Raw genomic sequence first — 10,632 nt, forward strand, 5'->3', positions numbered from 1 at the left:
GCCAGCCCCTGGTCCAAACATCCCCTCATGGTACAGTACAAGCAAGGCAAGCAGTGTTTTACCAGTTTAGAATGATACAGAAAAAGAAGCAATACAGCTTCTTACCTCTTTACAGTGTTCTGCCCCATAAATAAGCTGGTGTTGCCTGTAATAATTCATCCTCCATCCAGCATTTTGTGGCTGCTGTTGGTTATTTTCTCTGAAAGGCACATTGACTACCAGATGATGCATCAACCATTTATGTCCTTTTTGTGGCTGTGTCCCATTGACAAGTACTGGGGTTGGGGGAGTGGAGGGTTTGGGCAGCAGCATCTCTTGGACGTTGTGCCTGTGTGGATATTCTAGCATTGAGGCGCTGAATTTAAGTTAGAATTGGGACATTTGGGACATAGTTTAGTTCTTTGGTGTTTGCTGTTTTAATCCACAACAACTCAGCTACTGGACTCAGAGGGAGGTCTACACCATATTTGGAATTTGAATTTGTAACTGAGCCTGTACAAGCAGATGGATGTAGCACAGGTAGGATTAATCATTGTATCATAATCTTTTTCTTTCTTGTTTGTGTCAACAGGTCCTGCAAACACGTAGAGCTTCAGATTCAATCTTCAGTTCAACTTGACAGAATTAAATATATAATGTAAGTAAAATATAAATAAAGAAATTGTCCTTTTTAGAACTCCAAGATGCCCCCATATCCATATAATAAGGAGATATCAATGACATATTTAAGCATTTATTTGGTAGTAGCTGTAACACATGGCTGAGGGGAGCAATAGAATATGATCTGTATTATCTGCAATCAAGTGCAGAATAACAGGTTCTGTATTGGCAGTAAAATGCCTAATTTTCTCCACAAATGTGTCCTGAAAGGCACCCGGTAATGAGCTATATAGGCTAAGCTGCAAAACTACATTTCACATCAGTAATCTTGGTGTGTATGGGAACACTGACGTCAGTGTCTCCTCACTGCCTGCAGAAAAAGTGCGAAGCCTTAAATTCCAAGCCTCAACCAGCCCTTAAGAGCCACAACCAATACTAACAAACATGTTATTATCCAATCAGCATAATTAGTGGTGATTAAAAGGTTCCTTTCACACTAATGATTGTTTTTATGAGGCTGTTGGTGATCATTTCTACATTTTATTGCTATTCTTTTTTCCACTGAGCATAGTCCCATAATCTCCATTTAAATCCAAAGCCAACATACTGTGGATTGGATGTGTCTGTGTGTGTGTGTGTCTGTAAGTGAGTATGTGTGTGTGTGACACACTGACCCTCTGTCTTAACATGTAGGTGCAACAGACCTCCTGTGTGGGATTGTTTGGTTACTGCAGCATTGAGACCTGCAGGTCTGTGGAGGGGTAGTGGGTGGGATGGTAAATGGGTTGGAGGTCCCTAGACCTCCTGTCAATTTCCCTGAGACCCTGCCCTCTCCACCCCACTAAGCCCCAGCATGGGTTAATGAGTGCATGTCTGGTTATACACAGGAACAGGGGTGTTTTGTGTCAATTGGTGATGAAATTGCTGTGCATATTCTGCACACACGGGGCACGTTGTGTAGAAATGAATGGATCCTAAACTGGGATTGGAGCCCTCCGGCCTCTTCCACCACTGAGTTCTATATGTATCAACAAAAGGTAGAGTTTTTGTTTCACAGAGTACGACAAACTGTGGATCTAAATAGCAGCAGTGTCATTTGCTCTAAAAAAAATCAAACACGTAGTAAAAATAAAAAGTTACAGTTTTGGTGTTGCATCGGGTGTTGAGAAAAAAAACATTTTATTTTATCCATGAAATAGGGGTTTCAAATTCTGATTTCATTTTTTTCTTTGAAGGTTAAAATGTTCCTGAAGGTGACTGGCAGTCCTGACTAAGTTCCCCTTTACGTTGAGGCGGCAATGTAACCAGTGGGCATGGAGGTGGGTCAGAGAGCACCTCCAGGTGAACCAGGGAGAGGGAGGGACCAGTGATTGGCAAAGCTAAGATTAGTTGGCCAATTAGCACTCCCTGTATTCAAAAGGCAGCAGGAGAGCTGCCACAGGAAGAGAGACACATGGCAGAGAGACACGGGAAACACACACACACACACCCCGTGGACTGGAGAGGACACAGAGACAGAGCTGAGCCGAGAAACCTGAAAGGTTAGGTGTAATTTAGGTACACCAGTAGTGCTCCTGCCACCTTTTTCCATTTATGCCTAATGTTTGAGTTTGTTTTTGCAACTGTTCACCAAATGAAGATGCTGAAAAGCAAATGGTTTGTCTCTGGCTGTGTTTGGGAGACCCATGTGGCATCGTCAATTGTTACACAACTATTGTGCATAATGTTATTGAGACATCTAAGCAGAGATCATTGTTCAATTATCTGGTTGCATTCATTGAAAGTCAAGATAAAAAATCTCATCAGATTCTTTATTTAGCAACACAACACCATCCCACAGTGCTTCATAATTCACAACAGAGACACAGAACATTCCAAAGGCCTGGCAGCATATAATCATCTAAACAACTTCAGGGGCTGGAAATGATTGTTGTTTACTCTCAATCCTACCAGTACAAGTTAAGTCCATCAAAGCTGACAGAATATGCAATATGCTCAGCCACCTTTTGTTCTGAGGATCTCATAAATAGTCTTAATCTGGCTGGTAGACAAACTCACTTTCTCCTAAGAACCATGGGACAGGTAAGGGTTGTGCCCGCCCGCATGAGTGTCAGGGCTTTGAGGTGTTTGGGTTGGAGACAAACCTCTTCTACAAACTCCACGAGGTGCTCACACAGAAGAAAATGCCTGTAAGTGCAGACAGCATTGTGACTGGAAACGATTTGTCAGTGTGGCCATACATGTCAAAGGTTGATCTGTTGATTGGAAGCAATGATCAAGATGTTGGAACCTTAGGAGTTCATTAATAGTCATGGTGATGACCCATATGCTCTAAGAATGGCATTGATATGGGTGAACAGTCCTGCAGGAAAGATTGAGTGCTACCAAGTTCATGAAAACTGTGGACAATTCTGCATCACATGAAGAGGGTCATTATAACCTGAAATTGCCCTTTAGGAAGGACAGTGTATCTCTGCCAAATAACTTCTCTGTGGTGGAGCAAAGGATACGTGGCCTGAATAGGAAGTTCCAGAGCAGTGAACTGTTTTATCAGGAGTACGAAGCTCACCTCAATGATGTGATTGCAAAGAGCTATGCAGAGCAAATACTGTACCTACACAGGTGATGCCCTCAAAGGAAGATGATTTACCCATCAACTCTTGGAAGCTGTCAACCTCACTGGCACATTGCTTGCAGTATACCATAACTAAGAAGTATTGCATATATAATATTTCATCTTCATGAAAATGATCCCTGACTTTGGATTCATTCACAGGCAAAAAGAGCTCTTTCATTCCCGGCTCCTCCTTAAGTCCCAGCAGAAAATCCTGTAAGTCCCAAATCCATTCTTGTTTTACATTACAGTATGGGCGCCTAGTTCACCAAAGCTGAGGTCAACGTAATGAGAGAATGGAAAAACTGACTTTTGTCTTTCTCTTATTCATTCTTTCATTTTAACTGTGATGAATTTAACATGTTGAGATCCAATTGTACATGAAAAGCCTCCCCGCATCAGCCATACTTTCCAGGTTTGTTAACTCAGTTGAGTAACTTTCCCATAGAAATGCAGCCATATGTGATAAGTGCAGCTGCACTTCCTTCTGCAATTTGATGACTGCGGCTGCTCTGCCACGCTTCTGTAGTTTCCATCTCCTGTCAGCCTACTTTCCCACCAATAATGAAAACTTCCAGCTTGGATTGGTGAGGCCCTTTCCCAAACTGAGATGATTTTAACCATTCATTCTCAGACAAAGTGAATGAAGACACCACTCTCATACAACAGGTGAGTTTGTGATGTGTGTATAGTACTCTGGAAGTTGACTGAGTCATCACTATTTCACTGCTCTGTCATCCAAGGACGAGCCTGCTGCTGTTTGACGTATGGGTTTTTATGGCTGATATTCCTATTCCAGGAATGATGCATGGACTTTTTTTGACACATTTGTGGCACCTCTGCTGTGTGATACCCTGCTGGCCTACTGGTCTGTAAAGTAAAACAACTATAGGAGCAGGGCTAAGCTTACCATCGTCAGAAACATGGTATAAATGGATCTGGATGTGAAACATCACACGTGAACACCCACCACCATCTGGATGACACCTCGGGTTCTCTACTGCAAGGAACTAGTTAAGGGGACGCCCGCTCAAGCCCAATGCTGCGGGCCAGCTAAAGCAGGAAACATGTACAGTTGTTAAACTTCAATAAATGCAATAAATGCCAAAAAGTGGTAAACAAAAATCCAAAATCCAGATACATTGAACAAATGTGGTTTACACAAAACAAAGAAACACAAGGAAGTAATATTTGGGAAAACAGATGTACTTTCATTTGCATTAATCTGAAACTGATCTGAAATCTGAACAGATTTTTGCTGTTGATTGTTATCATAAGGTTTATACTAAGTATATCAGTAGACATTATACATAATTGCACAAAATGAATCCATGTGAAGTGGAAAAGAAAAAGAAACATGCTATGTATTTTTACAGGGTGATTGTCACAATGCAATAATGACATGACGGCAGCAAGTCATGTCTAGTTGTTTGTTTGCTTGTTGTATATTTTTATATTGCATGAACGAAACGGCCCTGGGAGATCAACGTGTAAGGCATTTGATATCATCACTGTGTTTTAATGGAAAACAAATAGCACGGGTTGACTGCTTTGTTCCTACTGAGGATTACAATTTACTTTAAGTACTTTCAGACGTGCAATGAAATAAAGAAAATCTGCGCACATTCTCTGGAGGGTCTGTATGTGAGAACTCAAATGTCCAAGTAGGAGTCTCCTGAGTTTCTCTGCATAGTAAAAACTCCAGAGAATGTACGAATGAGCCGATGTGAGAACTGGTAATCCTCAGTAGAAATTGACTACAAACTACACAGATTTAGCTCGACTGATGACTCCATCCTCAGCCTGGTATCTGTTTAAAGAGTGTTGTTCCGACATTGATGGACTGCAGAGGCTCCCACAGTCAGAAAGGTTGAATTCAATTATTATTTGACAATAATATAAATCATTTTCTGATAGCAAAACTTTATCGTGAATGTATGGATGCCCAAGGCCCAACACAGTCAATAAAAACAGACTCCCATCTGTGACAATTGCAGGACTGGAAGATGAAAGGCTTCATTCCATAGAGTCCTGGCATTTAGTTTAGTACATAGGCCTACTTTTATTAGGGGAAATGCAGTAGTCATACCAGGGATCTCATGTAGCAGCTCAGCAGGAGGCACACAAAGGACACGCCGCCTGTGTCAACAACACACACGCAAGAGCTGCCGTCATGTGCTGACCCAGGCTTTATAGTAATAGATGTCAAGGTCAAGGTAACCTTAACCTAATGTTCAAATATTATGTGCAGTCATTCTTCAATGACTCAATACTTCAATACTTTTGATCTGAATCTTACCCTCCTACCTTGAACCAATATATAATGTATGGCTGCTCTCCTCCCTGTGCCTGCCCCCTTCCATACATCAGAACCCTCTGCCCAGTCCCTACCTTACCCAAGCCCATACTTGTGTGCCCCCCTCTGTTAGGTCGTTGGGTTTATCCCTGGCTTGGCCCGTCATGCTGATGGACAGGGACAGTTGGATTTCCTGGCGTCAAATCAAAGCCAGCACTTGGCCTGAAAGACAACGCTCCATTCAATAAGGGGGTCCATCCCACAGGGAAGATCAAGGAGTTATTCAATCCACTGCTGCCTCTCTCACATAGCCTGAAGAACACACACACGCACACGCACGCACGCACGCACACGCACGAACACACACACACACACAGAGAGAGAGAGAGAATCATATATACTTTTTTAATGGAGAGGCACACAGCATCAATGTACAAAAGAAGTTGGCTGCGTGACAAAGATATCATGGTTGAGCATGATCTGAGCTTACATCTGTCTAATTTAGCTGAGTATCAGGATCCTACAACAATAAACAGTAGCTATGTCGGCTTCACTGAGGAAGCTCCACATCCTCTTACACCCGCATGTATTCCATCCGCTCTGGCAGAGGCACTTAATCTGCATGATGATGCTATCAACTCATTTAAGGCAGATTTCATGCAGAAATACTTCATGCATTGCTGTCAAACCAAACCAATATTAAAAAGGCAATAATCAAAATAATGTTTTTTAACATTATCATGTTAGTCACATGAAACTGATATTTTGTTCTTTGTCCGCTTCAGGGGTGTGGTGGTCCTGCTGAGCCCTGGAGAGTGGAAGTCAGCCTCATTGTTAAACATCTGAAGTGTCAGGTTGAAAAAGGTAGTAGTAACCCTTCATAGTAGCAGTAGTAACCCTTAATAATGAACAAGGCAGCTTGAATTGGTTTCGCCAACTGCTTATTAACTCCTGCGCTGAAGAACAGGAAAAACAACAAAGAACATATCCTCCTCCTTTAGCCAATCCCAGATCCTCTCTTTGACTCAGATTCCTCTCATTGGTTGCTGACATGGGTGACATGCTTCCCAGCTTATCACCTAGTGTCACATTCTCATACGATCCCTTATTTTCACTAACGGCAGTAACATTCCCTTGGATCCACTGATCTTGAACATATAGCAACAGCAAGCACAGCAAAATTAAAATTGTAGTGACAATGTGCAAGGGGGTAAATCCAGTTTCCAGGGGAACAGGACAGAGCGTTTGTAGAGAACCCAGTAGATAGTGTGGCTGAGGGCGCTGGCAGAGCTTGACGAACTGAACCAGGGAGCCTCTAAAAAGCATAGAAGACAAAAGGCCTCGGACAGGAGGTTCTATACAGCAGGTGACGATTGAGAGATGAGGAATCAGGTGCAGTGAGTAACTGACAGGGAGGAGCAGGAACTCAAACACATGTCCAGCCATCTAAAGCCATGTGAAGGCTTCTGGGGGAAACAGAAACTAATTTAGAGCTTCAAATTCTAATATGTGCAATTACTGATATACTTAGTAGAAACCTTATGATAACAATCAACAGCAAAAATCAATTCAGATTTCAGATCAATTTCAGTCCAGTTCCTAGGACAAAGTGCTTTACTATAGCATAGCATCCACATCAATGTAACTTTTGCATATTTTTATTATAATATTTATATAGTCACTCTATCACTTAAAAGTGCTATGTTAAATAAATAGGGCTTCATATTTAGTGAAACCTTTCAACAGTTGTCATTTGTTTAGTCATATCCTGTGAAAACATTATAAACCTTGGTGGAGGTATGCACTCTACTGTGTGCTAATCCCTTTGTAAGACATCAAAATATATGACCTTTGACCCCTACGCAGTGAATACTGTGACCTGTGGTCTGGTGTTGATGATATCTTTCGATTTCCAGTATTTATGGTGACATGATGACTCCTGAGCCTGCTCTAGTTACTGAATGAACAACAAAATAAGATGTAGTTGAAAACTCAGAAAAGCTGTTGAGTGGACCTCTGATCTTCAATTATTGTAGAGAACAGCCTGCATTTTGCCATCCAACACTCACAGACATTTACACTTCTCAGAGGTCATCTCCTCAGTGTGGAATCAACTGCCAGCTTGTTGGAATGTGTGTGTGTGTGTGTGTGTGTGTGTGTGTGTGTGTGTGTGTGTGTGTGTGTGTGTGTGTGTGTGTGTGTGTGCTCCACATGCACACACCCTGGCCAACTGAACCTGCGTACTGATGTGGTCTGACCGCAGAATGAAAATGTGGTCCTCATTTGCGGAGAGCTGAGTGTTGTTCTCTGCAGCTCTGTGCAAACTAAGAGTTAAACGCATGCAGTGGTTTGCTTTGGATGTGCTGGCTGGCTTCCCATAATGATAATACCAGATCACTATTACTACAGTGCCTAGTAACCCTCCCCATTATATTCCCATCCAATACACATTACGGATGGGAATCTCCAACTTGATTCCAGTTTATTTCCTTTACTTTTTAATAATTGTTGGTTTTTATCCCAAGTAGGATTTTACACACATCTTTGATGTAACACAGGGTCACTGGAATCAAATGTTCTCATCCCTTAACTCTCACAGACACACACTCACACACGCACACACACACACACACACACACACACACACACACACACACACACACACACACACACACACACACACACACACACACACACACACAAGCTCTTAATGTCCCAAGTCTTGATTGACACATCTTTATTGTAGAGCTGGAACCTCCAATCGTCGTTGTCCAATCCAGTGTGAGGGTTCACACATACTGTTTAGTATGTCTCTTTTATTTTTTACTGTATAATAAATAATTAGTCATTCTTACTTGTTTGTCTCCACAAATGTATTTGGTGTCTTTACAGTAAAATGTCTTTGTAAAATTAGATTTCTTATCAGTGTACAGAAGTGGTCTTTTGTGTTGGGTTTGATCAATATATACCTATATGTGTACTGCTATAACAATATCTCTAAAAAGATAAACCAAGACTTTATCTTTAGAAAAGTAAGATGATAAGTGTTTTAGATTGTGCACAAGTATGTAACTGATTCAAACATCATCAGATCATATGAATTATGTGTTTGCTTTCAGAATTTTTTTTTTGACAAAATGAGCCCTGTATTCAAAAAAGTGCTTTTGCAATTGTAGAAAAACTAACAAGATCCACGGATGAATGCTAATGTGAGTGGTGAGCTGCTGGATTCTGCCCCTTTGCAGCTGGATTGGATCTTTGAGTCTGAGCTGCTTAGCTGTCAAGATTTCATGATATCAAAGGTTTACACTGATTGTTTGAACTTTAAATGTCAGGTTTAAGTTTTGTGCCTGTGAGACAGTGTGCGTGTGAGAACCCCGTTTTCTCTGTGAAATATTCATCACTTTCCAAGGATTTTTCCCCCAAAATAATAGTGTTTGTGTAGGTTTCCATCCACAGCGTAAGATTGACAAATTCAGATCCACAAATGCACAGATGACGATTTCTTCTTACAAACACCACTTTTGCACAGAAATGCAAGAATATATATATATATATATTTTTTTTTTTCTTTGGGCAAGATGCTGAACTCCAACTTGCCTGGCTGTGCTGACAGTGTGTGAGTTTTGTGTGATAGAGAAAGTGTTTTGAGTGGTGATCAAGACTAGAAAAGTGCCACATAAATACAGACCATCTACCATTTAACCTGCTTCGTCTTTGTGGTGTTTGCATGTTCTCCCTTAATGGATTTTGTCCCACAGGCCAATGACACAGAGCTTGGTTAACTGGGGATTTGTCCATGTATCTGTGACTATCTGACAACTTGTCCAGCGTCTATCCTGATCAGTGTCAACTGGGAGAAACCCCAGCCCCCTCGAAGATAAGCTAGTTAGGATAATGGGTGGACCGACTATTTTTACTTCATGGAGTGGCCATGTCTTATTTGTTTTTTCTGTCATCCAAAACCAGACATTTCCATTTTGTTTATTCTTACTCTCCTGTTTTCTTCTCTTTTAAATTTTCAGGCCACTTCATTTCAAAGCGTTTTGTGTTCAGGCTCAATACAATAAAGTGAACTTGACTTATACGCCAGACAGACAGGCAGGCAGGCAGTCTGGCGCTGGAGGGATTGAATGTCCGGGGCTCCAGGGCAGCCTTCCTGCCTTTTTCTCTTTTGTGATATCTCCAAGATGCCTGTCAAACTTTAGAGGAAGGCAGCATTGAGGAAAGAAAGAAGGGGGGGGAAAAAACTCACTTTGTACTGAGGTTGTCAGCAATACTTCTTTGTGCCCCCCTTTCTGAAGGAAACACAAAGAGAGTCACTAATCCAGAGCTCAAAGAGCGCTAGCCTTCCTGTGTAATTACAGAAGCAACACAATACTCTGTCCTATGAGCTATTACTGCTGCCACACGAGACGCAGGGCGAGCAGAGCCAAAGGTGGGGCGGGCAGGCACAATGGACCAGACCGAGATGGTATCAAGTTCGGTCAAATTACTATTAAAGGAATGCCTTGGCATCCAAACACACAAACACACTGGCTCACACACATTGTGTAGTTAGACATGAACTTTCTATCCTCAGCCCAATCTCTGAGATTCTTCTCTCTGCTGATGGAAGCCAGTGCATTGCTGAGTGCTGATGTCACAGTCACCTCTCTCTAATTTTGTGTTATTTTGTGCCGGCAGCTGCAGCTGAGTAACCAAAATCTCCAAATTGCTTTTCTCTCCAGGGACAGTGAGCCCTTTCACCCTGGAAATCTGTGCTCGCCCTGTTGCACAGTCACAGGCCTTTCACAGGAGCTGCCTGCTGCATGGCCGAGGACAGAGGGCCCTTTTCAGCTGCTGTGCAACATCCAGCAGGGCTTCAACGCAACCTCTCACATCACAGTTGTGGTGGCTGTATGTGCAAGTCAGATATTGCCGCAGGAATCTGATTAGATTCAAGGTTGGAGCCAAAGACAATCATTTAGACTCCATGTTCCAGCTCTTCTGTGGCAGCTTGACTCCGTCTGCAAGAAAACTTCACACCTCTGCGCCACAGATGTGAAATTTGAGTTTGGGACATCAACAGTGAGCTGAGGGACATTTGAGGTGATATTTGAGGACACAATAAAATCAGGGA

This window comes from Hippoglossus stenolepis, chromosome 8 (genome assembly GCF_022539355.2).
Source record: "Hippoglossus stenolepis isolate QCI-W04-F060 chromosome 8, HSTE1.2, whole genome shotgun sequence".
NCBI classification, from domain to species: domain Eukaryota; kingdom Metazoa; phylum Chordata; class Actinopteri; order Pleuronectiformes; family Pleuronectidae; genus Hippoglossus; species Hippoglossus stenolepis.